The sequence below is a fragment of the Phyllobates terribilis genome, unplaced genomic scaffold (genome assembly GCF_046119375.1).
Source record: "Phyllobates terribilis strain yellow unplaced genomic scaffold, ASM4611937v1 Scaffold_10__3_contigs__length_209671492, whole genome shotgun sequence".
NCBI lineage: Eukaryota > Metazoa > Chordata > Amphibia > Anura > Dendrobatidae > Phyllobates > Phyllobates terribilis.
The window spans coordinates 12499222-12515748 of record NW_027362770.1 but is presented as its reverse complement, the minus strand read 5'-3'; the positions used below and the strand labels follow the sequence as shown (position 1 = coordinate 12515748).

The following is a 16527-nucleotide window of genomic DNA, read 5'->3' as shown; positions in this document are numbered from 1 at the left end:
TGTTTTATCAGGACCAGTCAGCGCAGCCGTCTACCAGGACATTTTACAGCACTTCATGCTTCCCTCTGCCGAGAAGCTTTTTGGAGATGGAAATGTCATTCTCCAGCAGGACTTGGCACCTGTCCACACTGCCAAAAGTACCAATACCTGGTTTAAAATCAACAGTAACACTGTGCTTGATTGGCCAGCAAACTCGTCTGACCTTAACCCCATAGAGAATCTATGGGGGGGCGTGTCTAGGCACTGAAGGAGCAAGACACACATCTGAGAGCCCTCTGCCTTGCTGCTTAAAATCCCTCCAAATCACGGGATTTTACTCACATTCCAGCGCCAATACCCTTTTAAAAGGATCTTCTAGACAGTATGACCCTGAGACTTTCTCCCCTGGAGCCAATTTGTCTCATTTGAGCTCAAGGTATAATCGGGGCCTACATGTAGGTCCGAAGCCTCAGCCTAGATTTTTTTTCTCCACCGCCCACCCGGCCCTTCCGTCTGCAGGGATCCTGCAACGGAGACCACCCAGGCCCTGAGAATGTACCCGGCGAGAAAAAGGGGAGTCCAGAGACTGTCCTGCCCTGGAGACGTGGCGTGACCTCAGACCATCCAGGACCATGGTGAGTGGCAGTGGACCCTGATGCTGCAAGGTAGGGAGATTGAGTCTGAGGATGCGGCGGCTATTTTTAGGAGGCTCCCGAGGCCCTCCACGCATGGTTGCGGAGCTGGGACTGTGGGGTGTTACAGCGGGACACTCGATGAGACCTGGTGTGTACCCCCCCACCCCCTTCCATCATAGTAAAAGACTTGCCCCTCGCTCCAGTTCCTTACAGCTACAACCCCCCCTCCCTTCCCCTCTCCTATTCTCTGTAAAGAGAATCCATAAAGACATTTAAGCCACCCAGACCCTTGAGACAGTGGGATGAAGAGGGTGCTCAACATTTTATACCAATATCACTTTATTTTTTATACAATCCTCAAAGCAAGGTGATAACTAACATCAGCACCTGCCCCCACGCCCCTCATCCCAATAGCTTTGATACCAGTGCAAAACTACACACTGATCACTACTACAAGTTAAAGTGATAAAGCAAAGAGAGATAAATCTCATCACTAGGCTGTGGCTGCCATCTAGTGGATAAAGGAAAGAACTGTATTTCATGACCACTCAATAGTTTCTTCCTACTTACAATTTTCTCCTGATGTAATTGAGTGGCAATACAAATCTTGAACATGTATTAATTCTCTACCACCTCTAACATGTTTTGGGGAATGTGACAGGTGCTACTTCAATATAGTCTAGGCAATCCTAATTTTGTTTTTTCTTCACAATGGTCAAAATCTGCAACAAAGAATCGGGGGCCACTTCTAAATCGTCTACATCTCTCACACAAATAGAAATGGGCAAATTTCTTAAAAAACAACAGACTAAAACATCTACATCAAAGTCTACATCACCCCCACCCACAGACCATCTCTCAACACATGACTCAGACTCTGAAGTGGAAAGTGATTTAGAAGACTGTCGATCATCAAATGAACATCCAGTATCCCGCTCCTTCATTAAAAGGATTTTAGCCAAATCACTAGAACCTGTTGTAAAGGATCTTTCTAATATTAAACAAGACATATCACCAATAGGCTAAAGAGTTGACTCTCTAGAATCCACACAGTCCTCTATGATCCAACAAACTAATGCCATGGTAACCTGTGCTCAGTCTCAAGAAAGCCAAATCAACCAAATATATTCCATTCTGGAGGACCATGAAAACAGAGAAAGACGGAACAATCTGCGCATAAAGGGCCTCCCGGAGAGTGTACCATCAGAAATAATCACTCCAACACTTCTCGAGATCTTCTCCAAAATCTTGAATTCAGAAGATACCCCACAAATTGAAATAGAGCACATAGAGCACTAAGACCCAGACCTAAAAATAATGACCCCCCCCCCACGTGATGTCATTTGCCGTTTCTTGGATTTTCGCACCAAAGACTTAATTTTAAAAAGAGCAAGAGAAGCAACTGATATATCTTTCGAAGACTCATCGATTTCGATTTTTCAGGACCTGGCCTCCTCAACTTTAAATAAGAGGCGCTTGTTGAAACCCTTCACTGAAGCCCTACGCCAAAATCAATAGCAATACCGCTGGTTGTATCCTTTTGGCATAGCAATTACCGCTAAGGACAAACGTATCCAAGCCAGATCTTCAACAGAAATCAAGGAAGCCTGCAACGAGCTAGGAATCACTCTGGAAAAATATCCAGATTTAGAAGCATCCCAAAGTACATTTCCCCTCCTCCTCCATGGAGCGCCGTTCCAACTTCTAAATCACAGCGCCAAAGGCGAAAATCAGCTAAACATCTGTCTGCTCCTAAAGATGGTGAATATGGCTGATCCAAGGTTTACAAGATCTGGTCTTTTCCCATCATTTAAAATACCTTTAGTATTACAACCTTTTTTCGAAAAATTGTTGGTATTAACCTAAAAATTTGTTGTCCATTTGTTCTTTTTCTCTTACCCATTCAAATAGAAAGGGTTTCTGAGACTGTACTTTGTGATACAAATATTGAATTATAAGTATTGAATTATTAGCAATTTGCCTAGTTCGATTCCTAACTCTGTATTTCAGCATACTAATTAGACCTCTCTCACCTGTGGCACTCTTTTTGTTACCACCATAGTTACCTTGAAGTTGAAGAGATGTGGTGCGATTAGTCCCATAGGAGACTCGGATTTTTCATAAGATCTACACAGCATACCTCTGTGGCACCATCATGTTACCCTTTATGCTTAAAACCTCCTTTTCCCCCCTCTAGCTTTACTGGTAACACTGCTGTTAACTACAACTGTTTTTTGTTCTATCACTAATTCCATTGTTCTAATGACTGTCTTTTTTCCCCTTTTTTCTCTCCCAATGACTCAACCCACTCCTTGGTCCAACTCAACCGACAATAAGTATAATTATTCTCCACCACATCCCCTTTAACCATGGTAGCTAAACAAGAAACATTCAAATTAGCAAATTTCAACACACATGGTTTCAACTCACCTATTCCAAGATCCCGAACATTAGCTAGGTTCAGAAAAGAAAATTTTGACATACTACTTCTTCAAGAAACCCATTTTCAAACAGGGAAACTACCCTCCTTTGAAAAAGCTCATTTCAACCAATGGCACCATGCTACTTCACCCCAGAAAGGTTCTAGAGGTGATTCAAAAGCTTTTGCTAAAGATATGCCTTTTCTACTAAGCGAATCTTTAATTGACCCTGAGGAACGCTTTATATTTGTGAAGGGCCTCTTAGCAGGATCATTGGTTACGATTGGTAATTTATACGCCCCTAACAAGAAGCAGATCAGATGGATATTATCCAAATCAAACAAATTTCGGGCCTTCATTGAAGGCACTCCTATTATTGGAGGGGACCTTAACACTCCTCTGGAGCCTTCTCTGGACTCCTCTTCAAAAAAAAGTCATATTTCCCTTAGGGACCTAGCTAAGATAAAAAAAATCACTACATTCACTCTCACTCATTGACATATGGAGATTTTCTCATCCCACTGAGCTAGACTATACTTTTTTCTCTCAAGCGCATAATTCCTATCATAGGATAGACTATGTTTTCCTACCCAAGTCTCTCCTTTCACCAACTGTTAAATCAGAAATACTTCCTTCGGTTCATTCTGACCATTCAGTAGTCTCGGTTTGCTTCTCGCTCTCTAAACCCCATTCTAACCCTCGCACATGGAGACTGAACGAATCAATCTTACTGTCTGACGTCAATAAAAAGTGCATCAAAACCACCCTAACCAATTTCTCGAAATCAACGCAACTCCAGAAATCAAATTATCAACCCTATGGGAAGCTCATAAATCAGTGATCAGAGGAGAACTGATTTCCATGGCGTCCTACATAAACAAACAATGCAAAAAACATACACAAACCCTGTACAAGGAAATAGATCTAGAAACACAAAAGAACTCTGCTACATCAAACTTTGGAAGCACTTACAGCTAAACGCCAACAACTAAGGGACTTATTAAATAAGCAATCTGCTAAACAATACCTTAATTGGAAAAATCGCATGTTTGTACATGGTGATAAGGCTTCCAAATTGATGATGTCCTTAATTAAAATTAGGCAAGCCCGAACCTATATTCATACTCTGAAAACCTCCAGTGGCCACCGTACAACAAATCACAACATTATTACATGAGAATTCTTAAAATGCTATTCAAATCTATATAACCTTTTTCCTGACGAATCTGCTCAACAAAAAAACTAGGAAACGTTTAGACATACAATTCTCTTAACAAAACTCAAATTACCAAAACTTACTAAGGACCAACAAGTAGCACTTTCTAGGCCATTTGATATAAAGGAGGTTAGGTCTATCCTGTCATATAGCCCCAAAGGGAAGGCACCGAGCCCTGATGGTCTCCCTATTACATATTATAAGACCTTCTCCAAGATACTTGAACCCCACTTTCTTAATATGTGCAATGGAGTACTCCAGGGTGAATCCTTTCCTCCCCAAAAGCTTGAAGCCCACATCTCTCTCATACATAAAGAAGGTAAAAATCCGGAACGTTGTAGTAACTACAGACCGATTTCTCTATTAAACGAGGATCTCAATACTTATGCTAGCATGCTGGCAAAACGTATAGCAGAATTTTTGCCGGATCAAACTGGCTTCATTAAGGGAAGGGAGGGTAAGGATAACGCCTGGCGAGTTCTTCACTTGCTGCAGTACTCTATCCACCATAAACTCCGACTGGTGCTCTTAGGCACCGATGCAGAGAAAGCTTTTGACAGGGTAGACTGGACCTTGTTACAAGAGACACTTAATAGCTTTACTTTTCCTCCTGTTGTGACATCGGCAATACTCCAAATGTACTCCCGTCCCTCAGCTAAAATTAAAATCAACAATTCCCTCTCTAATCCTTTCACCATTCATAATGGAGCAAGGCAAGGCTGCCTCCTTTCACCACTTTTATTTATTATGGTGATGGAACTCTTGATTAAATCCATTAATTTATGTGAGGACATAGTGGGGGTCAGTATCAATGGCATGCACCATAAAACCATGGCCTTCGCTGATGACCTTCTCATCTCAATGACACAACCCCACAAAGGGATCCCGGCCCTTATACAGATTCTAGACAAATATGGTTCCTTGTCCACCTTCAAAATAAATCTTTCCAAATCTGAAGCACTGGGAAAAAACATACCAATACACACCATAAACCGTTTTAAAACCCAATTCCCAGTCAGATGGCCAGAGAGTCACATCACTTATTTGGGCATCAAGATTAGTGCATCTTATAAAGACTTATTTAAACTTAACTATAAACCTCTTCTTGCTACAGTCCCAGACCACATCAAGAAATGGAGAGCTCCTTATCTCTCTTGGTTTGGTAGAAAATACCTAATTAAAAGAGTTCTTTTACCCAAATTCATTTACCTTTTTCAAATGCTTCCCATTTCTCTGTCTAAAACATACTTATCCAAAATTAACTCACTCTTTTTTAATTACATTTGGAACAAACACCGACCAAGATTGAACTCTCTAACTTTATCGCTCTCCAAGAGATCGGGCGGTATGGGAGTACCCAATATCCATAAATACTACCAAGCCGTCATATTCTCCAGAACTACGGATTGGATCAGAAAACAGGGAAAGAAGCTATGGCTCTCCATAGAAGAACATATGTCACCTATACCACTGCGTTCAATAATACTGTCTAACCTCAGTCTAACACATAAAATTACATTTCACAACCAACTAACTCACACGACGGTCAAACGTTGGTTAACAGTCGCTGACTCTTTAGCTCCCCTCCTATCTCCATTATCTCGAGCATTGGACTTCCTCACCCCAAGCTTAGGAAAACCCAAATCACTTAATGCGGAAAGACATATAGAGACCTCCCCCTTAATAGATCAATTACTGAAGGATGGCTCCTTCATCACCTTCCAAGAAATGAAAACCTTGCCTACAATGTCTAACTTTAATTTTCTCCATTACAAATCCTTAAAAATGGCAATTCATCAAGCCTTGAAAAAGGGAGATCCCTCTAGACCACTCACTGTTTATGAATCACTATGCGCACAAACAAACCCGCCCCAAAAAATCCTCTATTCTCTCTATAACATCTTACTCTTGAAGGATATCTCTCAAAAGAGAGCATTCTTGTAAAAATGGGAAAAAGAGTTAGGTACCTCTTTTACTGATTCCCAAATCAAACAAATATACAATTTCTCACATTGTCCTTCACAATGTGTCAGGGTTCAAGATAATTCCTATAAAATAATCTCTCAATGGTACACAACACCCATCCAGACTCATAAATGGATTTCTACTACCCCAGACCTTTGTTGGAGGTGTGAAAAGAGATAAAGAATCATATTTACACATATGGTGGAATTGCCCGGTTATTCAAAGATTCTGGAAAATTATAGCTCAAACTCTATTTGAATTACTACACATACGCCTGACCTTAACCTCTGAACACATATTCTTAACCCCCCCAATTAAATCGGACAAAAAGTTTCCATCCAAATTAGTCTCTTTTGTTCTATCGGCGGGTAAGCTGCTCATACCACCTCTTTGGCGTACACCTGATTTACCCATCAAGAAGCAATTGCTTCTAAAAATCTACCAATTATTCCAAACTGAACAACTGGCAGCCTTGTCAATGCAAAATCTCACCTCCTTTTATCGGGTTTGGACTCCTTGGCAGAAATGTAGAAACTCCGCCTCCTACCTATCCTCTATCACATAAGCGGTCTCAACATTTTTAATATATGTTATTTTAATCCTCTTCATACAGTGATTGGACCTTCCACCCACTCCCCCCCCCTTCACTTTACCCCTCTCATTCTCTTCCTCCTACCTTGTCTGTCCCCCCTTTTATATCCAAGTTTCCTCTTTCCTCATTACTTAGTTGATCATTTGATTCTCATTTCTTTTTTTTACGCATTCTTATCCTTGTTTTTCGTATATTGTCATTACTTATATATAGAGACAATTACTTCTCTCTTTTATGTTATACATTGATCATATATTCAAATTGCATCAACTGTATTACTATGTTTTACTGCCATCTTCATGACAAATCTGTGTACCTACATTTCAAATATTTAAAATTTGTTGTACAATTTTCTTTATACGATTTGATTCTGATTGAAAAATGTGTGTATGTTATTTATCTACTATGTCTATTTCTTCAATAAATAAAACATTGAAAACAAAACATAGAGAATCTATGGGGTAATGTAAAGAGGAAGATGAGAGACACCAGACCCAACAATGCAGACAAGCTGAAGGCTGCTATCAAAGCAACCTGGGCTTCCATAACACCTCAGCAGTGCCACAGGCTGATCGCTTCCATGCCATGCCGCATTGATGCAGTAATTGATGCAAAAGGAGCCATGACCAAGTATTGAGTGCATTTACTTAACATACATTTCAGGAGGCCAACATTTCAGATTTTAAAAACATTTTTCAAGCTGTTGTTATGAAGTATTCTAATTTACTGAGATAATGACTTTTGTGTTTTCATTGGCTGTAAGCCATAATCATCAACATTAACAGAAATAAACACTTGAAATAGATCACTCTGCTTGTAATGACTCTATATAATATATGAGTTTCACTTTTTGTATTGAAGAACTGAAATAAATTAACTTTTTGATGATATTCTAATTTAGTGAGATGTGCCTGTATATGTCAGCATCCACCACGCCACAGAGTCTTAATATAACATTCAGACCTCACTAGGTTGCCGACCAGTTACAAAGATAATATCTTTTCTGGGGTCCCTTGACCATCACACATCAGCAGTTTTCATCAGTCATACAGCATAATATGTCATCACTTGACATTTTCCATTAAAAAACTGCAACCGTCAAATTCATGCTCCCACTTGTCTCTGTCATTCATCTGTCTATGTACAATTTGTGGGGCATCAGTATAATGTTGTGTATAACAGATAATTCCCCAACCCGCCCACTTTGTCAGCTAGCTGTTGAGTTATTTGTGGACATCCTGCACTACATTTATTACTGACATGGCTAAAGATTAGTTATACAGTGCACTAGGGAAGCCATGCAGCCTGCATTTACAAATATTTATGAAAGATTGAGTTTTACTAAATGTGACATGCAGAAGTAGTGCTGTTGCTTTAAAAGCATTCAGCAACTATTAGAAGTAACACAAGCACAGGACGTGTTGTGCTCCAGAAGCATCCGGCAACTAGAGGGGTTAACACAGTCACAGGAGACAGGGAGTGTTTTAGCAGAGCCCCAGGGGGATTGTGGGGAAGTTGTTTACCCTCTGGCCAGAGCCAAAGAGAAAGGTGGCTTATGATCTGTATCTCACAGAAGGCAAGGGAACAGAATTCAGGTCAGGAGGGAACTAAACAAGGGCAAGTTAGACTCCCTGAGCTAACAGTGTGGAAGATAAGGAAGATAAGGACTGGAAGGAAACCTGTCATAGAGATCATCTCCCTCATTACACCCGTTCCCCTCCATCTTCATGCAGGATAAAGAATGCTGTGTACTATTGAGTCCTTGTGAAGGAAAAGCCTGTGGTTGTGTATGCAATAAAACTGTGCTGTACTGTGCTACCGGATAATAGACTGTGTACTGCTGTGCTGCAAAGGAGACTGTACTGTTATTACTAGAGCCTGTTGCTCAAAGAGACATTTGCATTGCACTGGCCATGCCTCATTAAATGTTACTGTTCTACCGTTTATGAAGACTCTTGTTAGATGTGTCTGGTCAGGAACTGTATCTATCATGTGCCTCAGAGAAGATGCAGCCTATGGTCACCCTGAGTAATGATTCCCCCAGGATTCCAAGGGATTCATGTAACCAGTCTCGCCTCTATCTGAACTTAGGCGGCGTGCGTGTAACAGTGGTGGCCCATAAGGGGAATTCTGAGCAGGAATTAGCATGCAGAAGAGGAAGAGTGTCTGGAAAACACAGCAGCACAGCACCTCAACTCAACTCTGCTACACTAGTTAAAGTAGATCATCCATAAAGAAAAACTCACTAGCAGCAATGGATGTGGAAATACAAATGGACTGAATTAGTGAGCAGATTCTTCAGTTAACCTGTGAAGAATTGAGAACAGTAGCAGAACATATAAAGATGTCAGTAGGACAGATTTCCAAAGCACACAACTGCAGGCAACTGTTAGCTGCCATTAATGCAAAAATGGATGAGCTGGGGGAGAAAGAAGCTGAAGACGTCATGGGGACATTCCTCCAGGAACTAACACAGTTTCTAAGCAGGTTGAAGTTGGAGGATGGAGGGGCGGCACCAATTACCAAAAGTGGGACTCTCCATCCACAGACTGAACTACAGGAATTGAAAGAACAATTCAAAGCCCTAACAACAGGTCTGCAGGAATCGAACAAAACCTCAGAACGGGTGATAGACTCAGACAGGACCTTTAACCTGCTCGGGTTAGATATATCAGGGAGACAGTCCTCTCGAACACCACAAATCACCATAAGGAAAAAATTCAAGATCCTGGTACAGATTGGAGAGTGTGAACAGAAAGAGAGACTGTCTTATAGGAACTTGTTGCACCAGATTGATGCAGGCCTACAGAAAGGCTACCAGTCAGATGAGATCGTTGAGGGGGTGGTGAAAGCGATCAACCCAGGACTTAACTTCTGTGTATGCTAGAAATTAAAAGTCAATTGACCTTAAAACAGCTGAAGACGATTTTAAAAGGGCACTATGCAGAAGAGAGTACTTCAGAATTGTTCCACCGACTCATTAACCTCTCAAAGAAAAATAATGAATCACCCCAAAATTTCTTGTTCAGTGCAATTGAACTGAAGGATAGACTGTTGTTTGCATCCAGAGATGTAGAAGCGGAAGAAAAGTTTGATGCTGGACTAGTCTAGAAGAAGTTCTTGAGATCATTGGGAACGGGATTAATCAGCAAAAATATCAAATTGCAGCTGAAACAGTACCTAGAAGATCATGGCATTTTGGACGAAGTCCTAATTGAAAAAAATGAATGAGGCCGCTAGTTTGGAGTCAGAGAGCAAACAGAAGTTAAAGAAAGGCTCTACTCCTAAAATCACCAAAATGAGTCAGCTGAAGTTGTAGACCCCCAGTGGCCAAAGATCATCATAGAGACCCTCCAGTGCCAGCTCTGAGAGGGAACCTTAAATCACCAACAAAAGAGAGGTCTGCCAACGCTGACTGGGAGGAAGTAATAGGAGAACTACGAGCAGAGTTGATTGAGGTGAAAAAGTTGATTCATTCGAGGCCAGAAGCGGTATCCCTCAGACACAGGAGTGGGTTCCAAAAGAGAAGATATCCAGCTTGTGAAGCGTGCCATTCATCAAATCAGAGTACGGTGTGTGTCCACTGTCTAAGATGTGGTGAGGAAGGATATTATGCCAAGGAATGCCAATGGTCACGATCGTTTGGGTTAAAAGACAGGAGGTTACCAGTGCGGGGCGACCCCAAAGAAGTGTGAACTGTTGAAAAGACAAGTCTTATTTCTAGGGAAAATTGTGTCCGGAGAAAGATATAGCATGGCCCAGCAGATATCGCTCCGGTACTGGCCTTAAAAGACAAGTGGCCCTGTACCGTCGGGGAGTTGAGGCAGATATTAGGATTCCTCTCCTACTATCGTACTTACGTTCGGAACTTCTCCAGGATTGCTGCCCCACTATACCTCCTCTTGGGAGGGGGGCGACAGAAACACCCAAGGAGAAAAAGAAGAATGCGGGTAGGACCGGGCTTAAAAGAAACGACGCCGTTTTGTCCCAACAGACCACTCTCTGGACAGCAGATCAACAGGAGGTATTGGAAGAACTAGTAGACTACCTGGTAAAACCACCCATCTTGAGATATCCTGATTTCAATTTACCATTTGTTCTTCATTGTGACGCTTCTCAAGTTGGACAGGATGCTGCCCTGTATCAGCATTAAAATGGAAAAATGAGAGTCATTGGTTACGGTTCTAGAACGTTGACAGACGCCGAGAAGAATTACCATCTACATTCCGGAAAATTGGAGTTCCTGGCATTGAATAGGGCTATCTCTACTGCAGCAAAGAGATTGAGGTATACACTGACAACAACCTTTTGACCTATGTCCTTACTACAGCCAAACTGAATGCAACAGGTCAGAGATGGGTCGCTGAACTAGCTGACTTCAATTTCAGCATCAAGAACAGGCCAGGAAAATGCAATGCGGATGCTGACGGATTGTCAAGAATGCCACTAGAGCCTGAGGAGTTCATGCAAGAATGCTCCGAGGAAGTCAGTCTGGAAGCAATTGAGAGCACTACCCAAGCAGTACAAGCTTATCAGGAGGATGACACACCATTGTGGTGTCCGTTGACGGTGGAAACCACCATAAAAGTTTGAGAACAAGATCACCCCAGGTCTATTCAACAACTACCAAAAGGGAAAATCCATAGAGACCCAAAATCGGTTTCCAAGTAAAAGGGAGAGAGACAATGAGTCACCAGCAGTATCTGTTTTAATTAAAGAATGGACAAAGCTCTACCTCAGTGAAGACGGTATCCTGTATCGTAAAAAAGGACAAAACTCGCAGTTGGTACTACCCAGAGTATTCCGTAGGTTGGTCTTCAAAGAACTCAATGAAAACATGGGAAACCTGGGAGTGGAAAGGACAACAAATTTGATCCGTGAACATTTATTCTGGCCGTACACGCAGAGAGATATTGAGAGGTACGTGACCAGGGAATGTGGGTGTCTGAAAGATAAACGTCCCAACACATCAACCCGGGCACCTATGAGCAACATTCAAACAAAGTATCCGTCTGGGATGGTCTCAATAGACTTTCGACATCTCGAGACGTGCAAGGGTGGTTACAAATATATCTTGGTGGTGATGGACCATTTTACTCGATTTGCTCAAGCATATGCCACCACCAATAAACCGGGTTGAACAGAGGCAGAGAAGATCTTCAAAGATTTTGCTTTGAGGTTTGGGTTCTCTACGAGGTTACACCACGACCAAGGAAGAGAATTTGAGAACCAGCTCTTTGCCAAGCTAGGAAAGTACTGTAGAATTCAGAGATCTCATACAACACCCTATCACCCAGAGGGTAATGGACAAGTGGAACGTTTTAACAGGACATTGTTTTCGATATTGTGCACTTTAACAGATGATGAGAAGAAAGACTGGAAGAGGTCTCTGTCAAAAGTGATACATGCCTATACAGTTATATGAAAAAGTTTGGGCACCCCTATTAATCTTAAGCTTAATGTTTTCTTAAAATTGGTGTATTTGCAACAGCTATTTCAGTTTGATATATGTAACAACTGTTGGACACAGTAATGTTTCTGCCTTGAAATGAGGTTTATTGTACTAACAGAAAATGTGCAATCTGCATTTAAACAAAATTTGACAGGTGCATAAGTATGGGCACCCTTATCATTTTCTTGTTTTAAATACTCCTACCTACTTTTTACTGACTTACTAAAGCACTTTTTTTTGTTTTGTAACCTCATTGAGCTTTGAACTTCATAGCCAGGTGTATGCAATCATGAGAAAAGCTACTTAAAGTGGCCACTTGCAAGTTGTTCTCCTGTTTGAATCTCCTCTGAAGAGTGGCATCATGGGCTCCTCAAAACAACTGTCAAATGATCTGAAAACAAAGATTATTCAACATAGTTGTTCAGGGGAAGGATACAAAAAGCTGTCTCAGAGATTTAACCTGTCAGTTTCCACTGTGAGGAACATAGTAAGGAAATGGAAGAACACAGGGACAGTTCTTGTTAAGGCCAGAAGTGGCAGGCCAAGAAAAACATCAGAAAGGCAGAGAAGAAGAATGGTGAGATCAGTCAAGGACAATCCTCAGACCACCTCCAGAGAGCTGCAGCATCAACTTGCTGCAGATGGTGTCACTGTGCATTGGTCAACTATACAACGCACTTTGCACAAGGAGAAGCTGTATGGGAGAGTGATGCGAAAGAAGCCGTTTCTGCAAGCACGCCACAAACAGAGTCAGCTGAGGTATGCAAAAGCACATTTGGAGAAGCCAATTTCTTTTTGGAAGAATGTCCTGTGGACTGATGAAACCAAGACTGAGTTGTTTGGTCATACAAAAAGGCATTATGCATGGCGTCAAAAAAACACAGCATTCCAAGAAAAACACTTGCTACCCACAGTAAAATTTGGTGGAGATTCCATCATGCTTTGGGGCTGTGTGGCCAATGCCGGCACCTGGAATCTTGTTAAAGTTGAGGGACGCATGGATTCCACTCAGTATCAGCAGATTCTTGACAATAATGTTCAAGAATCAGTGATAAAGTTGAAGTTATGCAGGGGATGGATCTTTCAGCAAGACAATGATCCAAAACACTGCTCCAAATCTACTCAGGCATTCATGCAGAGGAACAATTACAATGTTCTGGAATGGCCATCCCAGTCCCCAGACCTGAATATCATTGAACATCTGTGGGATCATTTGAAGAGGGCTGTCCATGCTCGGCGACCATCAAACTTAACTGAACTGGAATTGTTTTGTAAAGAGGAATGGTCAAAAATGCCTTCATCCAGGATCCAGGAAATCATTAAAAGCTACAGGAAGCGACTAGAGGCTGTTATTTTTGCAAAAGGAGGATCTACTAAATATTAATGTCACTTTTCTGGTGAGGTGCCCATACTTATGCACCTGTCAAATTTTGTTTGAATGCAGATTGCACATTTTCTGTTAGTACAATAAACCTCATTTCAAGGCAGAAACATTACTGTGTCCAACAGTTATTACATATATCAAACTGAAATAGCTGTTGCAAAAACACCAATTTTTATAAAACATTAAGCTTAAGATTAATAGGGGTGCCCAAACTTTTTCATATAACTGTAACTGTACAAAGAGGGATGCAACGGGTTACTCACCCTTTTTCCTATTGTATGGACGACTGCCAAGACTGACAAATGACATCATGTTTGATACTCTGGTGTCAGAGATTTACAGAACGTATCCGGAGTACATTCGGAAATGGAAGGAACGGATGTCAGACGCTTACAACATAGAATCCAAAGTGGTTATGCAAGGACAGAGCAAGAGTAAAGAGTACTATCAACGAAGACCAGGTGTATGTGGTTGTAAGGAGGAAAGCTGATGACAGCCCAGTGTATGAAATCCGATTGGAAACGGGAGACAAGAAAACCAGAATAGTCCATCGGAATTTACTACTACCCTGTGATTAACTCCCACCACAACAAGACTTCCCAGAAGAAGACCGACATCGTCCGAGATTGACTAAGGGACCACCACAGACTGAAGCTCTGGAGGTGGATAGTGACCTTGAAAGTTCCTATGGAGAAGAATACACCGTTGTATTTTTCGGTCTGGCAAGGAGAGGGATGTACCATCCTCAGGAGAGTGAACTAAGTCCTAAGGCTCCAGAGTTCGTACAAATGAAGTCCAATTCAGATCTGATGATCAAACACCGGCCCCTGAAGAAACCGTGTGGAAACGAGCGACTCAGGAGAAGTACAGGAACTTACAGAAGCAGCTTCAATAGCATCTGCTGAAGCACGGAAAATGACTGCGGCGGAAGAAACTTCTGTGACCAAAGAACCCGTGGTCTCTGAGGAACAACCCACCAGGAGGATGTCGACTCGAGAAGTGAGGAGGCCCGTGATGCTGAGGTATGAGACACTTGGTGAACCGAGTCAAGTGCCAAGGACTGTCGACTGGAAACAGGTATCTCTGCCTGAGGACCAGGTAGGGCCACTTGAGTGGTATTCACCACCGAGAGGCAGTATGGAAGATATTGCCTACTGAAAAAAATTGTTTTCATGCTTTGATTTTCCTTAAAAGACTTTGTAGAAACAAAGAATTGTGAAAGCATAGAGAGAGCGAGAGAGCTGGTTGAAGACGTACGAAAAGCTCCAGCTGAAGAGATGCTGATTGTTTTATTTGTGTTAATTGTTTATTTCTTACATGCTCAAAAATCCACAGCATGTCCATTAATTTTGCGGAAGCGCTGCGTTTTCGCCGCCATTGACTTGCATTAGAACGCGCCAATTCTGCAAGACTGCATCTGTACTTGCGTAATTGGCGCGTTCTAATGTGCGGACGGTACCCGGGTGTGGAGGACAGGAGACTCTCCTCCACACCGAAGTACCATAAAAAAAAGAATAAAATAAAAAATAAAGATTATATTCACCTTTCGACGGCCCCCGGACTCCTTCTCTTCGCTTGCTGACAGATCGTGCAGGACTGAAGGACCAGCGCTGACGTCACAGTCATGTGACGGCAGGTCTTTTAAGTACCGCGATCTGACGGCAGCCAGCACAGAAGCGCAGCAAGTCTCGGGGGCCATCAGAAGGTAAGTATACATTTATTTTTTTATTTTTACCACTCTCTCGGGTCACACTATATAAATCCATGCTGTTTGCATGGATTTATATAGTGTGACCTAGTTGTCACAAGCACTTTCCAAGTGATGCTAATCGCTTGGAAAGCGCTTGTCAACCCACATGCGGAAATGCCAGCGAATAACGCTTCATTTCCGCATGTCCCTGGCAGGAAGAACACATGCACAATCCGCATGCGTTTTTTTCTGCCAGGGAGATGCAGAAACGCTCAGGAAAAATCTGGAGCATTTCTGCATCGTGGGCACATAGCCTTAATGGTGTTCTTCAGGTGATTTTATCCAAAGCATTCCAGCTCAATGAGAGTTAAATACATGAGTTTTTATTAAAACATTAAAACTTCATAATGCAAGTGTAAAAATTATAAGAAAAGCCAACACAGTTCAAATGCAAACATGCATCCTTAGTCGTGGCATAGGTAAAAATAAAGACATGGTAGATAATAAATATCAGCTAAAATCCATGAAAATAGAAAACAAGTGTGGTTTTAACCTTATCAATATTATTGCAAATGTTAAAAATCAGAATTTTTGTCTATGATCAAAAGTTGCATCGAGGGTCACAACTATTACAGTGGCATGTAAAAGTTTGGGCACCCCTGGTCAAAATTACTGTTATTGTTAACAGTTAAACAAGTTGAAGACAAAATAATCTCTAAAAGGCACACCTAACCTTAGAGATGACATATTTCTTTTGTATTTTAGGCATAAAAAAATAAATAATAATACATACATACACATATATACAGTACAGACCAAAAGTTTGGACACGCCTTCTCATTTAAAGATTTTTCTGGATTTTCATGACTATGAAAATTGTACATTCACACTGAAGGCATCAAAACTATGAATTAACACATGTGGAATTATATACTTAACAAAAAAGTGTGAAACAACTGAAAATATGTCTTATATTCTAGGTTCTTCAAAGTAGCCACATTTTGCTTTGATGACTGCTTTGCACACTCTTGGCATTCTCTTGATGAGCTTCAAGAGGAAATGGTTTTCACTTCACAGGTGTGCCCTATCAAGTTTAGCAAGTGGGACTAGTACTGAATAGACTGTTAGAATTTGTATTATGGCAAGAGAAAAGCAGCTAAGTAAAGAAAAACGAGTGGCCATCATTACTTTAAG

At 41.4% G+C, this 16527-nt stretch overlaps 1 protein-coding gene across 4 annotated transcripts in view; it reads right to left on the bottom strand.

Moving 5' to 3' along the window:
• LOC141164357 (RUN and FYVE domain-containing protein 1-like) overlaps nt 1-16527 on the bottom strand; it is a 496863-nt gene that overhangs the window by 315881 nt on the left and 164455 nt on the right. The window lies entirely within an intron of this gene.